The sequence below is a fragment of the Trachypithecus francoisi genome, unplaced genomic scaffold, assembly GCF_009764315.1.
Source record: "Trachypithecus francoisi isolate TF-2019V2 unplaced genomic scaffold, Tfra_2.0 Lachesis_group1, whole genome shotgun sequence".
NCBI lineage: Eukaryota > Metazoa > Chordata > Mammalia > Primates > Cercopithecidae > Trachypithecus > Trachypithecus francoisi.
The window spans coordinates 165626190-165652146 of NW_022681454.1; the positions used below are offsets into that span (position 1 = coordinate 165626190).

The 25957-nt window shown below is 35.9% G+C and overlaps 1 protein-coding gene across 2 annotated transcripts in view; it reads left to right on the forward strand.

Annotated features, from left to right (window-relative positions):
* Positions 1-25957, forward strand: part of GALNTL6 (polypeptide N-acetylgalactosaminyltransferase like 6) — a 1250966-nt gene that overhangs the window by 231235 nt on the left and 993774 nt on the right. The window lies entirely within an intron of this gene.

The following is a 25957-nucleotide window of genomic DNA, read 5'->3' on the forward strand; positions in this document are numbered from 1 at the left end:
CACACAATAATACAGGGGATCAACAGGAGAAGCAGGTGCTATCCCCAGTCATTATAGTCAACTTAATAAATACTCTGCACACAGACTCCAAAACCTATGAGCATTGATCCAGAAGAAAAATCATTAAGGTGAGGATAGAGGTAGCCATTCTCTTGAAAGCTGCTTCCTTTAGTGCCTGTGGTGCTGGCATAAATAGCTCAAAGCTGTCTGGAATTAATTCTTTTCTAAAGGGACTGCTGAAAAAGACAGGAACATGTGTTCTTGGCAGAAAAACAAAGGGTTTTACAGTACCTCAGTATTTATCCCACTACAAGCCAACTTAGTGCATTATATTAATATCAAAATTGTCCCTCTACAACTGGGGAAGAAGTTTATAGCTGCTGACAAAATTTTCCATACACTTTAATCAGAAGGAAACAAATGAGCTGTGTCTATGTGTATGGTGTGCGTGTATGCACGCATGCACATATTTTGTGTGTCTGTGTACCTGAGTGTATATGAACATGGACCATTTTTTACAGGAATGGGTCCCCTAGCAAAGGAGGCAAGACCTTTAAATTTTATCTTTTGAAGTTATGTAAATTTTTATAATAAATAACATATATCCATGGGATGAATAAAAACTAAAATAATCACAAATTACGAATTTCTAAATCAAAGTACAATTGTATTTACAAAACAAAATCCAAAATTAATATACATATTCTAAAATATCTTCATAGTTAAAGAAAATGTTATTTGTTCATGTTGAGAAATACATTTGGCTTATAGAGTCCAGGAGGCTTTCTAAAGTTAGAAATCTTTCTTTCTAACTCTACACTTTAACATATTTAGAGCTACTTCATGAGAAATATGATATTCATATTTAATTTTTCTATTAATATTATAATTAATGTTTGATAATGGTAACTCCAATATATTGCAATAACGTTAGATATTAGAGTCATTCTTATCACACACATATTTTTATAACAGGGTTTTCAATCAAGGGTCAAAGAATTACAATTCAAATAGAAATAATTTAAAGGGCACTTTTTATATTTTACATACTTTATTTAGACGAATTAAACATGAACATTGTCTTAGTTTATTTAGGTTGCTATAATGAAATTATTGGAATGGCTTATAAGCAACAGACACTTGTCACAGCTCTGGAGGCTGGGAAGTCTAAGATCAAGGCTTCCAACAGGTTCAATGTCCGGTGAAATCCCACTTTCTGGGTCATAGATCAGAGATCTTCTGATTGTGTTTTCACAAGTTGGAAAGCGCCTCTTTTATAAGGGCATTAATCTTGTTCACAAGAACTCCACTCTCATGGTCAAACCACTTCTCAAAATCTTCATCTCCAAATATTATAACATTGAGGGTTACGTTTCAACATAAGAATTTTGAGGGAATATAAACATTCAGTTTAAAATACAAAAATAACCATATATAATAGTATAAAGGAAGCCTAAATAATGATTCTTGTCAAACTCATATTGTCCAACTGCTGAACTTTGAAACAAATGACAAGTAGTGCCTTTTCATTAATGATCAAAAGAAAGTTGTTATTTCTGTTTCTTGATCCAAACGTTTTGATAATGGGAATGAATTATTACAACTTAAAGTTGAAGAGTGTGTGTAAGAAACTTCGACTGTCTCAATGTGTCATTCAAATAGGAACTAAGAGATATCCAAACCTTAGTATTCAGCTTTTCTCCTTATGGGTCCAGACCATTAGAACTAAATGCATGGAAACACACCCAAATGGAAGACAGAATCTCACTTTATTATTTGCTGAATGAGGGGCTTATAACTTATTGTATGGGGTTTTCTGGCAAAATAGAAAGGAAACAAATAAACCACTAAGTAGAGAAAATTTCCCCTGCTTTCCTTCTTCTTATTCTGAGATGGCCAGTTCTCAGAGCAGCCTCCTCTCCCTTTCAGATGTAGGCAGAAAGTGAAATACAAGGGAAGAATTTTAAGAGAGGGTGGGCGTTTGGTTGTATTAAAATTGTGGAATATTCTGGAACTAAAAATTCTTCTAATGCTTCACTGCTGCACATCTCTCTTTCTAACAATTTTCTTGAAGTAAATGGAGCTCTTTTCTTAAAAAGTAGGAAATTTAGAAAAGTACAATTTCACTGTGGTTGTTACACATTTGAAAAATCCCAAAATAGGCCTCTTTGGTAAAAATTGGATTGGAGAATGTGATCTGTGCCTAGAAATCAAATTGGGACTTCAATTTTTTCTCCCACCCTTTTCCCAAATCCAAGATGGGAAGAAGTCCAGAGCAAATCCAAAGTCCGTTTAGTCAACCAGATGTTGTAAATGGGAAAACCTGCTAGGCTTTAAGCTGAGCTCTGCCTAAGCAGCTCCTCTGGGGTGGGGTGAATTTGAGAGCCCCATCTGACACATGACAAACTAGTAGCACTCACTGATAGAATGGAATTTTGACAACTTCTGAGTTACTGTGGCACAGTTATCAGGGTTCTTCTTAGCCAGATTGGTCTATAGTTTTAGATTTCACAGAAAGGATCTAAAATTGAATTCTAGCCCACCCAGAGGTTATTAAGCTTGGGGAAAAATGGACAGAACATAATTGAATTCATCAATGATACTATGAAAAAAGCTGTCAGTTTTTTATGATGAAATATATAGCAGCAAAGCAAATTCAATACTTTGTCTACTGATAAAAGCAGTATTTTGTTCCCTAAAAGAGTATTTGGGAAACCAAGTATTCCAAAATAGTAGAAAAATTGCTGAGTGAAGATACCTATAAACAAAATGTGTTTATAAAATTTGCTATTAAGAATAACAGATTAACTTAAAATTCTGCCACTTAACCAAAACAAATGCTGCCATTTAGCCATTTTATCACATATTTATCACTTATATTGTTACATACTTGAACTTCTATTTTCTGCATAACATTGAAGTATGCATTTTATCATTTGACATCATGCTAAAGCATAATTTTATTTTTAGGGAAAGCCTTGAGGATATTATGTAAATAGTTGTATGGCATTCTTTCACATATACAAGTACCATAATCTATCAAAATATTTACTTTGTTGACCATTTAAGCTGTTAACATTCTTTTCTGCTGCTACAAAGAACTCTCTCCTGAGAATACTTGTATTTATATTTTTTCAATTTCAGATCATTTCTTAGAGTACATATAATAAATAAAATTACTTGGATCAGTCTATAAACATTTTTAAGACTCAATATACAGAATATACAATGTTTTAAAGTTTGCATCAATATTTATTTCCTTCTCTTGTGAAACTGCTAAAATTAAGTATTATCAGGTTTTTAAACCTATGCTAATTCATCAAGCAAAGAAAAAGGATTATAGAAGTATTTTTAATAATATAGTTATTTAATTATAAATAAAATAAGCATTTTGACATATTTGTTTGCCATTTGTGGTTTATCTTTAGTGAACTGCTTATTTTAGTACTTTGGTTCATAGAAGCATCTTTTCATTTTATCAGTATGCAAAAAAATTATAGACTGTGTATCAATATTTCTCTTATTGTAAATATTCTCCTAGTTGATAGCATTATATTGTATGATGGTTTGACTTTTAAAACATTAAAAATATTTTAAATTATGGTTTTAAAATTAAAATATTTTAACGTTACAATATTTTTAATGAAGTACTTTAATGAAGTAAAATTTTTTCTTCTTTATAGTTTTGGTTTGGACTGTTACTTCAATCTTTAAAAGAATTTATTTTACAAGAACACATAAACTTTTGCCTAATGTATATTACTTATTAACTTTAAACATTAATTGTTTTTGGCTGGGCATGGTGGCTTACACCTGTTATTCTAGCACTTTGGAAGGCCGAGGCAGACACATATCTTGAGACCAGTAGTTCACAATCAAACTGGACAACATGGTAGAAACCCTGTATGTACCAAAAAAAAAAAACCAAAAAAAGAAATTAGTAGTGGTGCATGCGTATACTCCCAGCTACTCAACAGGCTGAGGTGGAAGGATCACTTGAGCCCAGAAGACAGAGGTTGCTGAATATTTAGAAGGTGAGACTAGAAAAAATAGCTTAAAAAAAAAAGGGTAGGTCAAGCATTTTGGTCTCATGCCTGTGGTCCCTACTACTCAGGAGGCCAAAGTGGGAGGATCACTTGAGCCCAGGAATTCAAAATCAGCCCGGGCACCAGAGCGAGAGTTTGTCTCTACAAAAAGTAAAAAAGAAAAATTAAACAAAACAAAACAAAACTGGGTGTGGTGGTGTACTCCTATAGTCCCAGCTACTCCAGAGGTTGAGACCGTAAGATCGCTTGAGCATGGGAGGTTAAGGCTGCAGTGAGGAGAGACTGCCCCACTGCACTCCAGCCTGGCGACACAGACCCTGTCTCAAAAAAAAAAAAAAAAATATATATATATATATATATATATATATATAAATCAAGTTTTTATTCATCTGAAATTATACACTATGGGAATGTGAATTGTTCTCTTTGTGTGATAATCTTTCCATTGATTAATGTGGTGTTTTTAACATGGTTTATTATGTGTATACACACTTAGGAACATAGCTCTTTCCGGAGATAAATAATCTTTTCCATTTTTCTGCACATGTTTTTACTTTAGCATTAGTACCAAACTGACTTTATTTGTGTGCTTGTACTCCATGTTATACTACATGGCTATATAAATCACCAACTACACATTTTTGGGGTTTTTCGTTTTTGAGACAGGGCCTCCCTCTGAACAATCTGTCACCCAGGCTGAAGTGTTTTTTTTGTTTTGTTTTGTTTTGTTGTAGAGACCAGTGCCCAGGCTGGTCTCAAACTCCTGGGTTCAAGTCATCTTCCTGTCTCCACCTCCCAAGCAGTTAGGACTACAGGTGTGAGCCACCATGCCTAACCTACACTTCTTCTTAAAAGCTATTTTTTCTAGTCTCACCTTCTAAATATTCTAAAAGTATTAAAGATAATTTTGACAAGTTGATTGAGACAGAATTAAATACATATATAAATTTCGAGAAAAGTAAGATCTCAAAAAATACGAACTTTCCCATCCAGACACAGAATATTTGTCTTCTTTGATTCAATTTTGTTTCCATTCATTTCAACAAAGTTTTGCGGTTACCTTGGTTGTATTTTATTTTCACATTGATTTTTTTTCTTACACTTAAGAAGTGTTTTGTGTCTGTGTGTGTGCACGTGCACCTTCATGTGTGCACACCCGTATGTTCTTACCTTTTTTATTCTAGCACATTTTTCTAATTTATTCTCCTGATTTATTTTACATAATCGCTGAATAATATCTATACTTCTTTTCATATAGTTTGCCACTGCCTATTGCCATTCTGTTTATTTAGAGTCATTCATTTTTCCTCTAATTGAGTAGTTGCTTTTTTACGGTATAATGATCAAATGGCAATCTTACTTCCCTCTTTTTTCTCAGATTTCCAGAGCCTACTTTATTTTTCTGCATGCTTTAACTATATCTTATAAGTCTTCAAAGGGAACACTTAGAATACGGTGACTTGAGCATTTGTTTCTGATCATTTCTCTCTTCCAATTTATTATTTTTACATCCCAGCCACTAAAATAATTAAAATTTTCTATTGAGATGTATACAGACATCCCATTGCATCTGAATCTTGGGAGAGAAAGTGTAGGTATCAGGGCATCTTTTGTTGCAATTGAGAGACAATCAAGAAATCAAGTTTTGGAAAGAAGTGTGTCTATCTACCATGCTTGTGCAAGTAAGCAGATTTCTGAGTTGCCTAGAAGATAGATCATCTCCCTGGAGAAAGAATCTTTTGGAAAAAGGAAGGGGGTTTGCTTCTTCTCCCTTACTCTGTGTTCTCTGTGAGAAGGAAGCTGTTTGTTCTGATTCAGATAGAATAAGAGGAAGCAGTTGTATTGGTTGAAGCCCCCCTCTCCTGGCTTGCTTCTGGGAGCAGAGAGAGCTCCTGGGACATTTTTAAATAGTGAGGTCCCAGATTTTCAATTCCATTGTCAGTAGGTGACTAAAGAAGACATCATATTTCTATCTGCCAAGGCCTATGTGCTCATACTTGACATTACAATATAATTCAAATGGTCGATGGCATCTCACAATGACACGGAGAAATAAAAATAATTGAAAATTTGGAAGAATCCTGTGACTTGAAAGAGAAGAAAGAGTTTAATAACTTGAACAGTTGTCAAATATAAACACATGAATGAGGGCAAGAATGTAAGAAAATGTAAGTAGGAAATATAAGTAAGGAGTTTTAAAGAGATTTAACACAACAAAAAAGATATTTTGGAGCCTGAAAAAAAAGTCATGATTCTTAGATTTTAAAAATATTTAAATGGTAAATATTTTTAAATATTTTTAAATGGTAGGAGAAGTCAGAGATGTTCTTGTGTTGTAATAAGTGAGTGAAGGTTGAATGAGCCGCTTATTAGCAGAATTGATAATAAAATAATGGCGAGAGTTACTTCATATGAGATTGTCTGGGCTACTGCTCGTAGTGCTCCGATTAGTGCATAATTTGAGTTTGATGCTCATCCTGATCATAAGATAGAGTGGACGGCTAAGCTAGATGTGGCTAGAATAAATAAAAGTCCTAGGTTAAGATTAATTAGGGAATTGAATTGGTTAAAAATGTCAGGAGTCAGATTATATTTAGATTGCAATACAAAGTGTGATTTTTACTCATGCTATGTTTATTTGAAGTTCTAGTCAAAAGTCAAGCCACTAGTAAGTGGTGGAAGTGACTAAAAAGCACATCTGTCATTGTTATAAGTCCATTTTCTTCTCTATTATATCATCTCCGAGATTTAAAATCAAAATGAGAGCCAGTTGCCAGTTTTAATGTGAGAGGGAAGGGAAATATGAAGGGCTCAGGGCTCCCAGGAAGCCCAGGAGGAGAGGGCTCAACAGAAGACAGTATAGGGAATTGGAATCCAGCTTCGCTTAACTAAAATTTGGCTCAGGTAGGAATAAGTTTACTTTTCCTAAAATGGGAAAAGCTCAATCACAAATAAAATGTTCTTTTTCTTTTTTTCTTCTAAGGATATCTAATTAATTCACCAGGAGAGAAAAAATGTGTTACTTTGTGCCAAATTAATGCCATCTTTAACCTGAATTACCAAAACATGGAAAGTCTCAGAGAAAGAGGACATAGTTAAAAATTTAAGACAAAAACAATTCTATAAGGGCAAAATACAATAAAATATTTCTGTATATACACACATATATATGTTTACACATACATATACATATCTGCATATATATGCACACAAATATATATACATATGCACATACATACATGTATATGTGTATTCATTTATTGATAATGCATATGCGTGAAATATGTTAGAAATAACTGTATACTTAATTGCTCTATTTTCCTGTTTCTCTATTTTTACACATAACCAAAAAAATTTTAACATGTTCAGCTGATGATTTATCCTAGTCAATGATCCCCTATATTATCTGAATCTGCATGAAAAATAAAACGTTTTATTTCTCTAGGAAGCCAAAATATTTTGAAAAAAAAATGAAAGTTATGTATTTTGGCGTCAGAATACTTCTTATTGTCTTTTAAAGAAAGACACATAGAACAATTTAATTATAGAGTTGAGGTAGTTTTCTATGTATATCAGGCCCTCCAAACACACCCACTACCATTTCAGGCTGGCATTCAAAACATCACTTAGTCACTACCCAGCATTCCATTTTGTTTGACTACATAGAAATAACATTTTTCTGCAGTGGATGTATCGCTAATATGTATAATGGAACTGCCTTATTTTGCAAAGCATTTCAAGGTCTTCCAGTTAATTTGACAGAAACTTATTCCATTATGTAAATAAAAATTACACCATATTACATGGGCTCTAAGGAAAACGACATATGCAGATTGCTATGCATAGATGCATAGAGCCATCATTAGGAATATGTTTGGCACTAATGTGGGAAAAAAACAACAATCTTTCTAATTAGCCATGAAGAAAATGTGCATACATACTAATATACTGGTAACAGTGATTACCTTAAACCAAGAAATCAGTTATTTTAAAAATTCATGTAACTTTTTTTTTTCTTTAAAAGACTATTTGTAATACTAATGGAAGTTTTCAGGTCTTTTTCTCTCTTGATGTATTCTATCTCTCTCTCTCCCTCTCTCTCTCTCTCTCTTCCTTCATCCTTTTCACCTTCTTTCAATCTGACTAGATAATATTTTAAAAATACATTTGTTTGGCCGGGCGCGGTGGCTCAAGCCTGTAATCCCAGCATTTTGGGAGGCCGAGACGGGCGGATCACGAGGTCAGGAGATCGAGACCATCCTGGCTAACACGGTGAAACCCCGTCTCTACTAAAAAATACAAAAAAAAAAAAAACTAGCCGGGCGAGGTGGCGGGCGCCTGTAGTCCCAGCTACTCGGGAGGCTGAGGCAGAAGAATGGCGGGAACCCGGGAGGCGGAGCTTGCAGTGAGCTGAGATCCGGCCACTGCACTCCAGCCCGGGCGACAGAGCGAGACTCCGTCTCAAAAAAAAAAAAAAAAAAAAAAAAATACACTTGTTTAAAAAAATTCACCCAGTCTCCTCCTCTGGCAAGGGAGAAGGTTGTTTAATGAGGAGAACAGGTGCTTCACTGTCTAGTTCCCCAGTAGTTCATGTTGTATTGAGCTCAGCAGCCCTACTCATATATTGCACTTTCATTCTGTCATTCAAATGTTGCAAAATCCCCTCAAGCTCCTTTATTTGTCTAGTGAAAGAAAAGAACTATTTTGGTCATATCATTTCAAAATGTCTTGTTGTCACCTGAAAATCTTGATAAAAGGCATTTAAAATGTCCCAGAAAGGCCAAATATGTGCTTGTATTATTTATTTCAGTTTTTACAATGCCAGAATTTAATTTTTCTCTTAATTAAACTTTGGGGTTTTTTTTTCTGTTACCTACCCATTGTATACTAACTTAACTTCTCTAATAAACAAGCTCCATGATTTTAAGTTGTATTGGTGTAGGAGATGGCTTGATTTGTTTTAGACCAAAACACTTGCATTTACAAACTTGCTGCTTCCAAGTCTATCCACCCCGAACGGTCTCAAACTCATCATCTCTTAAGGACTTAGCATACGCCAACATTGCACTGTAAATGCTTTGGAATCTGTTACTTACCACTCATTCCCTGCTTTTGAGCTTGGTATTTTTACCCACTTTTTTTTTTCTTTTTGAGACAGTCTTGCTCTTGCTGCACAAGCTGGAGTGCAATGGCACAATCTCGGCTCACTGCAACCTCTGCCCCCAGGGTCAAATGATTCTCTTGCCTCAGCCTTCTGAGTAGCTAGGACTACAGGTGCACACCACCATGCCCAGCTAATTTTTGTATTTTATTTTAGTAGAGACAGGGTTTTGCCATGTTGGCGAGGGTGGTCTTGAATTCCTGACCTCATGATCTGCCCACCTTGGCCTCCCAAAGTGCTGGGATTACAGGCATAAGCCACTACGCCCGCCCTCCACATTTTCTAAGAATACTGAGAGAGAAATTTGATAATGTGTTTAATGTCACACGGTCTAGAAACAGACCGAATACAAATCAAATGTCTGTCTCTCCAGTAAACCATTACAAAATACCAACTCACCAATTTTATTGCTATGAAATAAGCTCAATTATGATAATATTTATATTTTTATAAGACTACTGTTTCTTACTGCCTTACCTTTCCCCAACCCCATGTCCTCAAAACACACACATGTATTTTCTCCCTTCGTAGAAAGTCACATCTCTTAAAAGTAAAGAAATAAAATGAAAGAAGGTTGGTCGTGAATTAAGGGCTATCGATAAAATTTCAAAGCAATAAATAACTATTGTGGCTACATCCAAAATCAGCATTCCAAAACACATTTCAACACAGCATGTCACATTTTAAAAAATGCAACTCTAGGATATAACCACATTTTTCAAATGACTGAAATCACATGGTCTTTTGCCCCATGCTCCACGAAGCACTGATGTGTACAGAGAGGGGAAAAATATGCGGCAGTTCTAGACCTCTGAAGCTCCTGCCAAGTTCCCCATCAGAGAGACTATGAGTAACCCTCCCCTGCCTGGCTTCATAATTCATCACTCTATCTCCTTTCTGCTTCCTTTGCTACCTGGGAGAAAAGCAATGTAAAATTTAATAAGTTGAATAAAAGTTATTTTCCCCACCATCTGTATGGGTTCTGGTAGTGTGCCTTGCAAAGTACTTTTAGTTACTAGGAGCTATGTAATACCTAAACCCTGCCTACCAGCTGTTGGCACCAGAGTAAGTCTAAGAAGTTCTTGAGCAGCCAAAATTTCCCCTTATTTCCCACTGCTGTGAAGTCCTTTTATGCATCTTAGTGCCTTCCATCCTTGGAAAGCTCTGCAGGGGAAGGACAATGTAGCTGAATATCTGTGAAGGCTAGTGTAAACACAAGTACTTTGCTTCACTTTCTTCAATTAGCTTGCCCAAATTCAGAAGGAAAGAGTAGTTTCTCAGTATAATCTTTCACATTCATGTTTCAAAATAATAAGTCTCATCAGCCTCATAAAATTAAAGGCTGCCATAATTAGCCAAAGCATGACTGATTTGTATTTTTTTCTCATTTAAAGATGTTTATATTCTACATGTTTATAGAATATCACAGATTTTTCCCTAAAACTGAGTTATTTCTAGTTTTTTCTATAACTACATTTTTGAAAAAACTTTTTTGGCTTTTTTTTTTTTTGGTTTTGTTTTCTAAATGTATATGACTCTAAACAAAGTGATTTGCAAAACCCTCCGTTGCAATTAAAGAAGACACTCTTTATGCTTTGTCATTAAAAACAATTGTTTATTGACCCAAAGTAACTACTTAAAGCAGGTCCCATTCCTCAATTCAGTCTGTTCTTCTGAATGCTACAGACAATGAGTAAAGCCTTTTAGTGTCTCTCCTGGGTGGTACAAATGCAGTTGTGTTAGCTTTACTTATACATTGGACTTTCTAAACTTTATATCATTTTAATTGTTCTTATTTGGACTCTCTCCAATTTAACAAGACATTTTTAAAATATGTGCTTGAAAAATGCACATGATAATGTTCTCCTGAAAAAAATAAACTCTCTTATCCTTTATGTAATACTTCTGCTATACATTCACATAGGAGCCACAATTTGCCTGGTGCCTGAAGCATTACATTGCAAATTTATGTTAAATGAGCGGCCCACTATCCAAATCCTTCTGCAAGATTATTTCATTTTCTTCATTGACTAGTTTATATAATGGTTCTGTCTTTCCAAATAAAGTTACTCCTTTTTGAAACACATATGACTGATCCAAGCCTATCCCAGGATCTTTGGTGATATCACGTGCTAAATATAAACCCTTGATTCAAATATTGGCCATATTAAATTTTGTAGACATTGTAGTCAGATCATCCAAGAACATCTAGGCTAATTGTATTGCCTTCGATTGATTTTATTTTTTGTTTTTCTGTTTGTTTCTCTCCTTCATTTGTTTAAAGACAGTGAGAACCAAGTCAACATTATGATTATTTGGCCTTTGGTGCCGTCTGCCTATACTGCTGCATCAATTTTGACATGAACCATTATAGTTAATGTCTGGAATAGTGTACACTTGAAGTCAGACTCTTTAGAACTTTGAGACAAATTAGTTTTCAAAAGTGTATTCTAGGTCATAGACAATTTTGATTGTCTGTACACAAATCTTTCTTGTGTCACACTTTTGAGACGTGGGAGGCAGGAGGAGGTTAGTGGTGCTTTGAATATATGTTTAAATTCCAAGAGCAGTGTTCTGACCTAGAATGGGTACGATGTTCAAAGATCCTTAAGATAGGGTTTTTGAAGGCCTAAACTCAAATAGGAAATTGTGGCATGTGGATATGGGATCGTCCCCTCCTTGTCATTCAATTTGGGCACAGTTGATATCACCTCTTTTCAACTTTGAGATCTGGTTAGAAATCAGATGGGTTTATTCTCCCTCCTTGCCACAATATCAATTTAACAATCCCAGACAAAATATAAAAGTTTGTGCCTTTTCTTCACCTCCAGGAGGTCCCATCAGCATCCATATTTGGCCTATTGATTGTGGCCATGTGAAAAAACAATAATCACTATCTTTTAAGATAAACATCATAAGAAAATAACATGAAAAAATATTTTAGTAAGTTTTATAAATTTTTTTCTAGCAAATCTTCATGCTGTTATGTTAGAAGTGGTCATAAGCATTCCTAGTTCATCAAAAAAACACCATTTGAGTTTCCTCAGTCAGCAGGCTTGACCATTAAATGTAATTTAAAATATCTTAGAGTTGGTGTTATTTTCAGTTCCATTATATCAGCAGTCCTCAACCTTTCTGGCACCAGGAACTGGTTTCTAGGAAGATGATTTTGATAGGGTGGCGGTTAGGGGGGATAGTTTCAAGATAAAACTGCTTCACCTCAGATTATTAGGCATTAGATTCTCATAAGGAGTGTGCAACCTAGATCCCTCACATGTGCAGTTCACAATAGGGTTTGTGCTCCTATGAGACTCTAATGCCACCACTGATCTGAAAGGAGGCAGAGCTCAGGCCATAATGCTCTCTTGCCCACTACTACCTTCTACTGTGTTGCGCATTTCCTAACAGGCCACAGGCTGGAACCTGTCCACAGCCCGGTACCTGTCCACAGCCCAGGGGTTGGCGACCCCTGCACTGTATTACTCCAACCTGAAAAATACTTGAAATTCCCAATTCAAATGTAACATCGTATGTAGGAAATATATTTTGCTTGCAGTCTTTGTAGCCTTTGACCTCCAGTACTGAACTTAAAACCAAAAAAAAAAAAAAGAGAGAGACTAATATCTTTTAGAGTAGTTTTAGGTTTTTCACAACAAAATCAAGAGGAAGGTACAGAGATTTCCCACATGCTCTTCTTTCTCCACATATGCATAACTGTATTAGTCCATTCTCATGCTGCTATGAAGAAATACCACACTGGCTAATTTATAAAGAAAAGTACTTTAATTCTTTAATTGATTCACAGCTCCGCATGGCTGGCGAGGAAACTTAACAATCATGGCGGAAGGCACCTTTTCACAGGGAGGCAGAAGAGAGGATTAGTATCCAGCAAAGGGGGAAGCCTCTTATACAAGCGTCAGATCTGGTGAGAACTCACTCACTATCGTGAGAACAGCATGGGGGAAACCACCCTCATAATTCAGTTATCTCCACCTGGTCCCACCCTTGACACATGACACAATTCAAGGTGTGATTTGGGTGGGGACATGGAGCCAAACAACACCAATAACCTCCTTCATTATCAACATCTCCCACAAGATACATTTGTTACAGTTGATGAGCCTACCTTGACACATGATTATCACCCGAAGTCCATAGTTTACATCAGGGTTCACTCTTGATGTTGTGCATTCAATGAGTTTGGATAAATAAATACTGACATATACCCACTATTATAGTATCATACAGAGTACTTTTACTGCCCTAAAAATCCTCAGTACTGTGCCTATTCATATCGCTCCCTACTCCCAACTCCTGGAAGCCACTGATACTTTTACTATCTCCATAGTTTTGCTTTTTCCAGAATGTCATATTTTCTGAATCACATAGTATGTAACTTTTTCAGCTTGTCTTCTTTCTCTTAGTAGTATGTATTTATATTTCCTCCATGTCTTTTCATGACTTTCTTTGCTTTAGTAAGATAAATCTCAAAGCAGCTAAGTTTCTATTTCTTTGCTTGTGAGGCTGTACTGTAGCTTATGTGTTTACTGAATCTTGTAATTACGTCTGATCTGGACTTTATTTATTTATTTATTTTTATTTCCTGCTATGGAGTGGAAGATCTGCTGCTTAACTTCAGGATTAGTGAAGAGCTAATCTGAGTTTTAGTGATACATGAACTCATCTCAAGATTTCTCTGTAGAATGGCAGTGCCTCAGTCCTCTGGAAACATCTACAGATAGTGTCCCCCTATTGCATCTGAACACTACACTTATCATTTTGACAGAACATGACATTTGGACCTTTATCATTACCTCATGACGTTACTAAGACTAGTTTTTCCTTTTTCCCAAATGTTTTTGCTCTCTTCTAATCCACTTGCACACTCTTATAAATGTGAACCACTTCTTTCTCCCTAACCTTTACCTATATTTTCAACTGATAACTTGCCTCACACTTCACAGAGAAAAGACAAGCAATTGAATGAAAACTTTTTGGACTTCTCCCTACCAGGACTATCCGTGAAAGTGTGGATAGACCTGTCTGCCTGCCTTCCTTCTTACCATAAAGGATGATGTGTCTCAGATTTTAACAGTGGTTAATCTCTCCCCTTTCACCATTTTTCTCAAATTCCACCTTTTCTGCTTAAGGATTTTGCTGTTATGATTAGTCTCTTCCTCTCTCACTTGATCAGTTAGAGCATACATTCTAAACTCTTTCCAACTCTAGTATTTCCTACTTTAAAAGGCAGAATAAAACAAAGAATCATTTTTTTTTTTTTTGCTAGTATACACAACTACAGGGCTCCAGTCTTCTCTACTGGTCCATCTTCCTCTGTCAGTTTTCTAAATATTGAAGTGACCCAAAACTTTATTCTCAGCATCTCTCCTCTACTCTCCTCTTTCCTTTACTTTACTTCTTTCTGTTTTTCTATCTGCATACGCTCTGCTTCAGTGATTTTCTCTAATTCTTTACCTATAGATCTCGTCTTTACAGAATGACTCTCAAATTTGCAATTATAGCTCAGATTTCCCAGCAGACCATCAGACGTGTATGTAGCCATCTACTTGGCCTCTGTACTTGGACATCTAATTAGGAATTCAAACTTAGAGTGGTCAAAGCAGATGTCTTAATGTCCATCCCATCCCGCTCTTATCCCTAGCAATGTTGTTCAGGCCAAAAATATAGGAATCATTTTTAATTTCCATATTTCATAGGTCTATTACCTAAATATCCAACTTTAACTTTCATTGTTACCCACACAATGGGTGGGTTCTATCCTTTGGTGAGTGACAGTCCAATGATCACAACCAAGGAAAATTTAACAAGGAGATTTTATTACTTGTAACAAGTAAGGAGGGCACCCAAGTTAGCTCCTAAAGCAGTGCCTTCCTCACCAAAGGTGAAAACAGAGGTTTCACTGGGCCAGTTCGCTGAATCATTGCAGGTAGAAGGGGAGTAAAGGCAGCAGAGGCACAGTCTCTATTCGTGCTTGTTCATACTTTCCATGTACAGAAAATGGTGAAGAAGTTCCTCTAGGGTGGGGGTGTTAGTAAGGTAATGCTGAGTTAACCAAAGTTTATCTCCAACTCTGACATCTCTAGATCCAACAGGTTTTTTTGTTTGTTTGTTTTTCTTGGACTGTGCTTCTTCCTGGAACTTTTGAAACCACAAAATCTCAGGATACAACAATTACAAGTGGGCATATTTATACAGTGTGTACCTGAAAACCCTGGGGGGGGATACCTCACCAACACCACCTCTGAAACAGGTTCTGAAAGTGTCTACTATTTTTCCTCCTCACTATCCGCACCCTCGCTCGAGTTACTTCTACTACTTTGCCTTCTCTAATAGCTTCTTAATGAACTATAGTAGCTTCCCTGCTTTATATGTTCCAAACATATTCTATCAGTCTCAGAATGAAATCTAAGCACCATGCTTGCTGCATGATCTGCTTTCTGGCTTCTGTCTGATGTTATCGCATAATGTTCTCTTTCTTAAGTTCTGTGTTCTAATCTCCATTTTATAGAAGATGCTGATCTGGTTCTTGCATTCAGGCCTCTGCATTCACTGTTTCCTCTCTCTAAATTAGAATGTTCTTCTTTGCCCTACAAGTCCTGGGAATGTCTATCTCCTCCTATGACAGGACTTTCCCCCACTTTAATTCTCAGGACTTCACTTCCTTCAGTCACTCTTTATTCCATCACTCTAGTTTGTTCTTTTTTACTTATTAATAGACATCATATGAATTTGCTTAATAATCTGCCCAGCCCTCTCCTTTATATTATAAATTCCATTTCGGCAGTGGCTTTGTTAGTCTTCCTCACTCCTGCATGCACAGCAGTTAGTAAAGATACTTTTGTGAAAGAATAAATGAAATTCTTTTACCCTTGAACATATACACGTCATTGAAGTCTTCTACGTTCATTCCCTAACATGGATATTTTACAAGGAGCATCTTTTAGCAGACTTTGTAAACGGTTTGGTGCCTGCATTCTTGTTCTGACTTTGTTCATTCATCTCTCTTGGCAGCACAAATCAGGGACAAGGAATCCCTCGTCTTCTCCTGTAGAAATGTCAGGTTTGGTTTGGTCATCATCCACAGATTTTTCTTGATTCTGGCACACACAGATGGGCTAATGGGCCTCCTGCAGAGACTCAGCAGAAATTCTCCCTTCCAGCTGGAGACTGAAGAAGACTGGCTTAAATGAGGAGAAATCCCTGACAATGTTATCACTAGATAAACTTTTATCCTGAATATGCAATTTTTGTCCTATGTGTTGATAACCTAGGTCATTCAAGAGGATTAATATCTGTCTGCCATATTCCACCAGCATTCAAGAACAATTCTTAAAACCAGTTAATAGTGGCACTAAAATTCATTCATCCAGCATACAGCATAGAAGAGATTCTTTAAAATTAACAAATTAATTATAAATATATGTAGTGTATATATATATATGTGTGTGTACATAAATATGTGTGTGTATATATAACATATATATAGATATATAGATATACCCTAAATTTCCTCATACATAGTATCTGACAACATTTGTGTAATTTCTGCAGGAACAAGGAAGCCATAAATGGTGCTACACACCTCATCCACAAAATTCCACTTAGAAGATTTGATATTTGCCTTGAGTTATTTAATCATTCCATAGTAGTTGAAAATCTACTCTATGGCAGGCACAGTCCTGGGTGCCGGAATCTGATATGAACAGACAAGGAAACACACCTGCTTTCCTAGTTGTCTGGGGAAAGGTATAACAGGGAAATAAACCAGTACATTTATATTCATTATGTGATATATAATATATATTTCTTCATAAGGCTAAGCCTTATGAAGAAAATCAGCTGGGTAAGAAGGTGATAGAAAAAGGGTGAACAGAGAATTGTATTCTCAATGGGTTGCCTCTCTGGCCTCTTTGATAAGGTGGTATAGGAAAATGTGAGCTATGGTGTCATCTTGTGAAGACCATTCCTGGCAGGAGAAATAGTAATGTCTCTGTTTTACTATTCTAGAAGTGGTGTGTTCTGAAAATGGAAAGGATGCATTGTGGCTGGAACAAAAAGTTGAGATAACAATTTTGTTTTCAAATCATGCTATTGTTCATAGCTGCTTATTGGCATTTCAGATTTGGGGATTTGTAGGTTACTTGATTAGAAAAACATGGGAAAACAAGGGCAAGGTTAAACAACAAGAGAAAGAAATTAGGGTTCAATAAACCAAAAACAGAACAGTGGAAGATGATTTAATAGTGTTATGGTTTGAACGTGTCCCCCAAAAGTTAAGGTGTTGGCAACTTAATCCCTCTGCTTTTATGAATGGATTAATGTCAGTTCTATCCTTATGAATGGATTAATGTCAGCTCTACCTTCAAGAATGAATTAATAGATTAATGTCATTGTCACAGGAGTAAGTTTGTTATATAAGTCAGCTCTGTCTGGCTCTCTTTCTCTTGCCTACTTGCCACGTGATCCCTCACACCATGTTATGACACAGCACAAAGGCCTTTACCAGATGCTAGCACTATGGCCTTGGACTTCCCAGTTCCCAGAACTATGAGCTAAATACACCTTTGAAAAAAATAAATTACCCAGTCTGTGATATTCTGTTATAGCAACAGAAAACAAAGTAAGACAAATAGTAAAAAAGATCTCTGTTAATTCATGTTCTAGAAAGGAGAACATGTACTTCTAAAAGTACATTACTAAAAGCCCTATTTCTGTGATGATGTCTTCACAAAATCATTGACTGAAAAACAAGTTTGATATATGTTTTGCCATGGTGACTATAGAATAACATTATTTTATACTATATCCAGGCATATGAGAGGTATAAAGATAAATAGTCAAATAAAAAATACTCAGTTAGTTGTGTTGATCCCAGAATCACAGAAACTTTTTTAATTATAGAAGGTTTTATTCGTGTAATACATTTTGAAAACAATTGCCTCAGAAGTAAGAGTCAGATCTGATGTGGTGAGGTGAAGACTGACTAATAAAGGTGAAAATTGTACTATGGCAAAAAAAAAATGCTCCAAATGCAATGGCTTAAATATAATGATATATAATCAGACTCAATGACATGAAGTTATCCAGGTGCCAAGGCTAGCATGGGTGAAGTGGATGGTTGAGGGTGGAGGATGATCAGCTCTCTCATCAACATGTGGTTTTCAGGGATTGTGCTAGTCCTCAATACCTCTCAGCTGAGCCTCCTCAACATTGGACACCAGCATTATTCGTTGCTGTGTCCTGAAAGAAGAGCTTAATTATTGTTCACTTCTACACTAATGATAAGTGTGCCATTGTTATTAAAACATTATCCTATTAGAACTCCTGTGTCTTACCTTAGCTTGTCTCATGTTCCTTGTACCCTACAATGTCACAACAACAAAGCTCAAGATCAAGTATGGCAAATTCCCTTCAGCTGTAAAACCCATTTGGTGTTCTGCTTTTCTCATCGGGTTCCACATTTAGTGTGTTTTGTTTGTTTGTTTGTTTGTTTGTTCCTTATTTCTGGCCAGCCCATCAATGCATTTAAGGTAGTGTTTGTTGTGTAAAATTAAATTCAATTGAGAACAAGGAAAAGTTATTTATTCAGAGCTTGCTAGAGCAAGGGAGTCAGCAATAGTCTCTTGCATTTTGGCAGAGAATCAAATGCAGGCAGAAGAGTGGGAAAGCTTTATTATGGAAAAAAGGAAAGACTTCAGGAATGCTCTGATTAAGGACTGTTGGCATAAGAAAACTAAAGGCAGGCTAACTAGAAGTAGGGTATGCTATGTGACTGGATAGGAATGCATATTTGGGCTTTCTCTGCTTGGGCTTAGGGAAGTTATCTGTTAATAAGTCCTCTCATTGGGGATCAATTGTTACAGAAGTTTTTGCTTGGCTTCCAGGATGGTTACTAGAGATAGCACTCTGACTTCTACAAGTCTATTTTGTAACTGGCTGGCTCCCTAGGCTGTTTATTGTAGATAAGGGGTTTCTTGGGCAGGTTGCTGCAGAGTGTGGGTCAGATCCACATATTATACTTCCCCTGCTCCCCACTTCACATGGTAAATTATAATTTTATAATTTATAACTTATAACCTTCATAAGTTCTGAGAAGCCCGACGTGATCTTATTTCTGCCTAGCTGTTTATATATTGTCTCTCACTAGTTTATTGATTTTTTTTTCTTTTAACCAATATTTTTAACTCTTCACAGTAGATGGTTTGCTCAGGGAATCTATATCAAATCTTTAGTGACTAAGGTTTGGTACTTAGATTTTTTTTTCTACTTATCTTTTTAATACTGCTTTCTTTAAATTTTCTCCCAAGCGATTTCATGCAGTTTTATATTTTCATATGCATTCTTTATGCTGATGACTCAAAATTACAACTTCACATAACACCTCACCTTGAACTAAACATGTAAAAGATAACACATTACTTGATGTATTTACCTGAATATCTACAAGGCATCTCAAACTTCTAGGATTTCACAGAAATATTCAGATCTACCTCACAATGTACTGTCCACTCCCAAACCATATGCTTCCCAGTAAATGACACTTCTGTTGACTTTGTTGTTCAGGCTAAAACTTAGGGTCCTTGATTCTTCTTGCCTATATCCAGTAACTCCTATCAGATTTTTTCTCCAAAATATATTTCATACTTTAGCAAATCTCAGCATTTCTCTCACTAACGTATTAGCCCAAGCCTGTACAATTTTCTGACTACCAATAGCCTACTAAATGACCTGCCTTTCTTTGTACTTTTTCCTATGTGGTCTATCTTTTATACAGCATAGAGGATTTCATTTTCTTCCTCAAATGATAAAATATCAACTTTTTGAATTCCCATTTCACATGATAAATCCTGATCCTCCATATGGCCTATAAGACCCAATGTGATCTTACACCTGCCTAATTCTCACTCATTGATTCTCCTCTCCCCTTTTTGTTTTTCACAATGTACAATTCTTAACATTAGACTGATGATTTCTGCCTCAGTAACATGGAACCTGCTGTTTCTTTTGCTTGAAGTCATCTTTTTCCAGATTTGCACAAAGCTACTAACTTTTCATCTTTAGGTTTATACTTAAATATCATCTTTTCATAGAGGACTTTCCCAGCTATAAGAGACTCACATTCTCTACCACGTTGCTGTATTAAATATTGATAATAAAAGCTCTTGCAAGCCCTTGAAATGATGTCTCCCCTATATATAAGGTCCTTGAAATCATTAAACCATTTTTCTGATTCACTAACACAGGTATAGTTCTAAGAACAGTACCAGGCATATGGCAGATACTGAACACATATTTGTCGATTGATTAGAAGAAACTATGGCTGGAGTTGTGCTATAAAAATCAAATGGTGAAAAAGAAGCAGTATTCAGGTTTTTTGGAATATGGAAGAGTGGGGTACCTTCTGGAGATAACAGCTGGCTGCTATGATTTTGATTGCCCATAAAACATTCATGGGTCAACAGGGAAAAAGAGATTACTATAAATATCTCCTTCCCTCCAGAATTTTACCTGGGGAAATAAACAAAGGTCAAGGGATTTTGACTGATTCTGCCATTGACTAGATGTTTTGAAGCAGTGGTAATTAATTAAGGAACTAAAACTTAAGTACAGAATAATCCATTGCCTGAAGCTAGAGAAAGCAGCAGGGATGGAGATGGCTGAGAAGCACTACAGTTCTCAACTACAACGCATGTTTAAAGAGTGCTACCATTTGGCTGAGGACTAAGCTCTGTGAAGGGACAATAACTACTGGGGACAGGGAGGGACTCTGTAAGTCAAAGCAATTGCCTACAAATGTTAAGGAGGCGGCTTTGATGTCATTGTGATAGCACTGATCTTGACATCCAGAGATCAGATTCAGTCTCAAGTTACCACTTCTTCAGTAAGTTAGATCTTTTAACTTTCCCTGGTCTCTACTCCCTCACCTGTAAAACTGGCATAGTAACAACTGTTTCAAAGTTTATTGTGACTAATCTCAAATGTGGAAGTGTTTAAGAACCACAAAACAATTATACAAATTTTAGGAATAAGCCCTAAATATTTTTATATTCCTCCTTCAAATAAGACGTTTGTTGACAACTAATTGTAGATTACATTGACATGAAGAAAAATTTAGCTTCCTTAACAATGCTTCTTCTTAATCCTATATTCTCCATCCCACTTTATCATTTAAACATCAGGTATCATTGAGTATTGCAATCAAAAATGTAAAACCTGCATCAAAAGGTGATTCCGTTACCTTGTTAAAGCATAAAACCTTGTGGGGAGAAGGAATTAATGAAGCAAAACAAACAAAAAAACAAAACATTTGGGTTATTTGAAGCAATTCAGTGACATCTCATGTCACAATGTCAAGAGTGTGGTTCACAATTGACATCCGCAATTGCCTTTGTCTGTGGGATCTTCTAGAAACTGTAGTCAGTCAAGTGCATAATTTACAATTTTTTTTTTTAACATTGGTTGCAGATGGTCATATAGACTATGACAAAATATAGGCTCAGAAAAATCAAATCATGGATCTAGGCACTGTGCAATTGCCTGGGAATAGCGTCCTGAGAAAAACAGGCACTGTTCCTACCCTTCTTATAAAAGTGTACAACACAATATGGAAAACAGGGCTTTAATTAAGCAAACAGCATTTTCAAATTACAAAACCGAGAATATCACCTGGGGCAAATGCACCAAATAAGAAGCTATTTCTTAAAATCAGGTGTACTAAGGAGATGTTCTCTTCATTGAGAAGATTTGGGAGGAGTTTTACAGTGCATGCTAACTTTTAAAATATGCTAAAGTTTCTAACTTTTAACCTGTGTAATGGTACTTCTGATAGCTTGCTTTTCCATTTTTAGTACGTTTGGAACATTTTGTTTATAACAATTATGTTCATATTACAGACAATCCTACATGTTTTCTATTCTCTTTCACTATCAATTATTACAGGAATTTCAATTAGCTTTGGCATTTTAGGAATATTATGTATTGTTATTTTCTAATCACCATGTTATAATGTTTATGTTTAGAAAATCTTGTATTTATTGTTTCATTTATTTTTCCTGTGACTTATGGGCAACATTTCAAATAAGGTATGAGCTACCTATCCGTCTAAATTCTAATTTTCCTTTTTAAATATTACAGGATTTTTTTTTTTTTTTTGGTTTGAAGTTCTTTCTTTCTTTTTTCTTACAAACACATTTTCAAGCCCAACAGGCATCCTAAAAGAGAAAAATGTTCTGGTAAAGCTTGCCGATAGTTTCTAAAACACTCAAAATAGTCATGGCATCTCCCTTCTGCTCTAATACCCTGCCAGAAATGAGAGAGAGAAAGAGAGAGACTGAGAGAGAGAGAAATAGAGAGAGAGCAGTCACTGTGTTAGAAAAGTGGACAATCATACAGAACAATAGAGAAGTCACTACACTGAGCAAGTTAATTATCCTTAAAATATTTGTTATCCTAGTGAGTAATGAATCCTTTAAATATATATTATGTGTCCTTAAATTTCTGAGATAGTTTACATTGTAGAGTATTGCATACAACTCTTTAGTCTATTCACACAGATCATTTAGTTTGGCTTAATTAATTGTTTGGGCTCTTTTGCAAAGAGCATGTTTGGTAGAGAGAAAAATTCCTTTGGGTAAAAATGAACCTTTGTAAGTGACATGCACCAGGTTGTGTGTTTTTCCTCTAATAGCACCACCATTTTGGGAATTGACCTAGATGCCCAAGAAAGTCCTCATTATTGAGAATTTATGTTTCTCTGGTGGCTTTCATTTGCTAAATTAGCTTCTGCTGCATATTAAACATAGATAGCTAATGTCACTTTATTGCTGCTGATCCTATTCAGCATCTCTTTTCACAGAATGAAATCTACATAATTAGAAAATAGCATGACTTCTGCATCTAGCACATCAGGAGGGTAAAGATGTTGTACTCTTGCTTTCATTTCATATGCCAACCTTCATAACACTGATGTGATAATAATATTCTTTCAATTTTATAATGGTAATAGGTGTACTGAATTGTCTTGCTGGAAGTACAAATGAAACAAAGGGAAGATATGAATTTATTAAGACAAGCAAAACATAAGATTCAAGTTAGCTATCAAATAAAATTTTGAAAAAAATTTTGTATTGCAGAAAATCACATTTGTACTGTCACGAAAAATAATTGCAAGACACGTGAGACAGATAACATGCTTCTTATAAACCAGTCCACAAACTACTCAAATTCTTGCTATATATTTCATATTCATATATTTTCCCATTATTCATTTGTGTCCTATTTAAATAAAGTTCATGAAGGTGTTTTAAGGTATATTCCTAAAATCTCTACACAATATCTCTGTTATTTGAGAAAATATCAAATTTTACATATGATATTGTTGAGACATTACAACATAAGGCCAGTTATATGTTTGGATTTGTGTCCCCACCAAAATCTCATGTGGAATTAGAGGAGGGACCTGATGGGAGGTGATTTGATTATGGGGGCAAATTCCTGTTCTCATGATAGTGACTGAGTTCTCACAAGATGGTTTAAAAGTGTATAGCACTTCCCCCTTTGCTTTCTCTCTTCTGCCACCATGTGAAGAAGGTGCCTACTTCCCTTTGTCTTCTGCCATGATTGTATAGTTCCTGAGGCTTCTCAGTCATGCTTCCTATTAAACCTAGGGAACTGTGAGTCAATTAAACCTCTGTTCTTCATAAATTACTAGTCTCTGGTGGTTCTTTATAGAATGTGAAAATGGACAAATACAGAAAATTGGTACTAGGAAAGTGGGGTGTTCCTATAAAGATACCTGAAAATGTGGAAGTGGCTTTGGAACTGGGTAACGGGCACAGATTGAAACAGTTTGGAGGCCTCAGAAGAAGACAGGAAGATATAGAAAAGCTTGGCACTTTCTAGAAAATTGTTGTATGATTTTGACCAAAATTCTGCTAGTGATATGGACAGTGAAGTACAGGCTGAAGTGAACTCAGATGGAAATGAGGAACTTACTGGGAACTGGAGTAAAGGTCACTTTTCCTATGCTAGCAAAGAGACTGGCAGCATTTTACCCCTTCCCTAGAGATCTTTGGAAATTTGAACTTGAGAGAGATGATTTAGGGTATTTAACAGAAGAAATTTCTAAGCAGCAAAGCATTCAAGAGGTGACCCAGCTGTTTCTAAAAGAGTACATTTATATGTGTGAACAAAGAGATTATTTGAAACTGGAACTTATATTTAAAAGGAAAACAGAGCATAAAAGTTTGGGAAAATTGAACCTAGCCATATGGTAGAAAAGAAAAACCTATCTTCTGGGGAGAAATTCAAGCCTGCTCTAGAAATTTGCATAAGTAAAGAAGAGTCAAATGTCAACAGCCAAGAGAAAGGGGAAAATCTCTCTAGGTCATTTCAGAGACCTTTATGGCAGCCCCTCTCATGACAGGCCTGGAGACCTAGGAGGAAAAATATGGTGTTATGGACCACATCCAGGGCTCAGCTGGTTTGTGCAACCTCAGCACAGGGTGCCCTGCATTTCAGCTGCTCTAGCTCCCATGACTAAAAGGGATCGAGGTACAGCTCGGGCCATGGCTTCAGAGGGTTCAAGCCCCAAACCTTGGGGGCTGCTATGTGGTGTTGGGTCTGTGGGTGCACAAAAGGCCAGAGTTGACATTTGAGAGCCTCCACCTAGATTTCAGAGGATGTAAGGAAATGCTTGGTTGTCCAGGCAGAAGTCTGTTTCAAGGGTGGAGTCCTCATGGAGAAGCTCTACTAGGGCAGTGTGGAGGGGAAATGTGGAGGTGATTGGAACATGGGGGCATATTTCCCCCTTGCAATTCTTGTGATAGTGAGTTCTTATGAGATGTGATGGTTTAAAAGTGTATGGCACATCCTGCTTTGCTCACTCTGTCTCCTGTCACCATGTGAGGAAGCTGCTTGCTTTTCCTTCCCCTTCTGCTATGATTGTAAGTTTCCTGAGGACTCCTTGTCATGCTGTTACACCTGTGGAACTGTGAGTCAATTAAATCTTTTTTTTCGTAAATTTCAGTCTCAGGTACTATTTAATAGTAGTGTGAAAACAGACTAATACAGCTAGAATTTAATTTATTGATATGTATGTTGGTAGCTAGTAAATTAAATTTAACCAACCATTATTAGGTATTACTGATATACATGGATATAACTTAGATATTGAGAGGGAAGTAAAAATTAAGAGGCTGCTTCAAGTTGATTAGAGTAAACTTGAGAAGCCTGATATGTAGAATATTTTAATATGGCACTCTCTGGGAATAGTTTTGTGTGTGTGTGTGTGTATATATATATATAGAGAGAGAGAGAGAGAGAGAGAGAGAGAGAAAGAGAGAGAGAGAGAGAGAGTAATATATATAATATAGTCACTGATGATTCATGGTCACTTTCTTGTCTTTGAGGGAAAAGTGTGTATTCATATCTTCATAGGGAACTGAAATAAACATTTCCAGTTTTGAGTGCATTTTATATTGAATCTTTAGAATGTTTTGATACAGAAATCTAAATTTTAAAAAACTTTATAAAACAAATGAGGTTTTATTTAATCACACATTTATTGAAAAGATGCCTTCCTCAAATTCATTTATCATAATAAGGCAAACAAGATCGTATTACTGTTTAAAGGTATTATTGCTGGTTTTGAGAGTTCTCATCTGCAAATATATGTTCATACACACATGTGTACATGCAAATATATAACCATACATATTCAAATATGCAT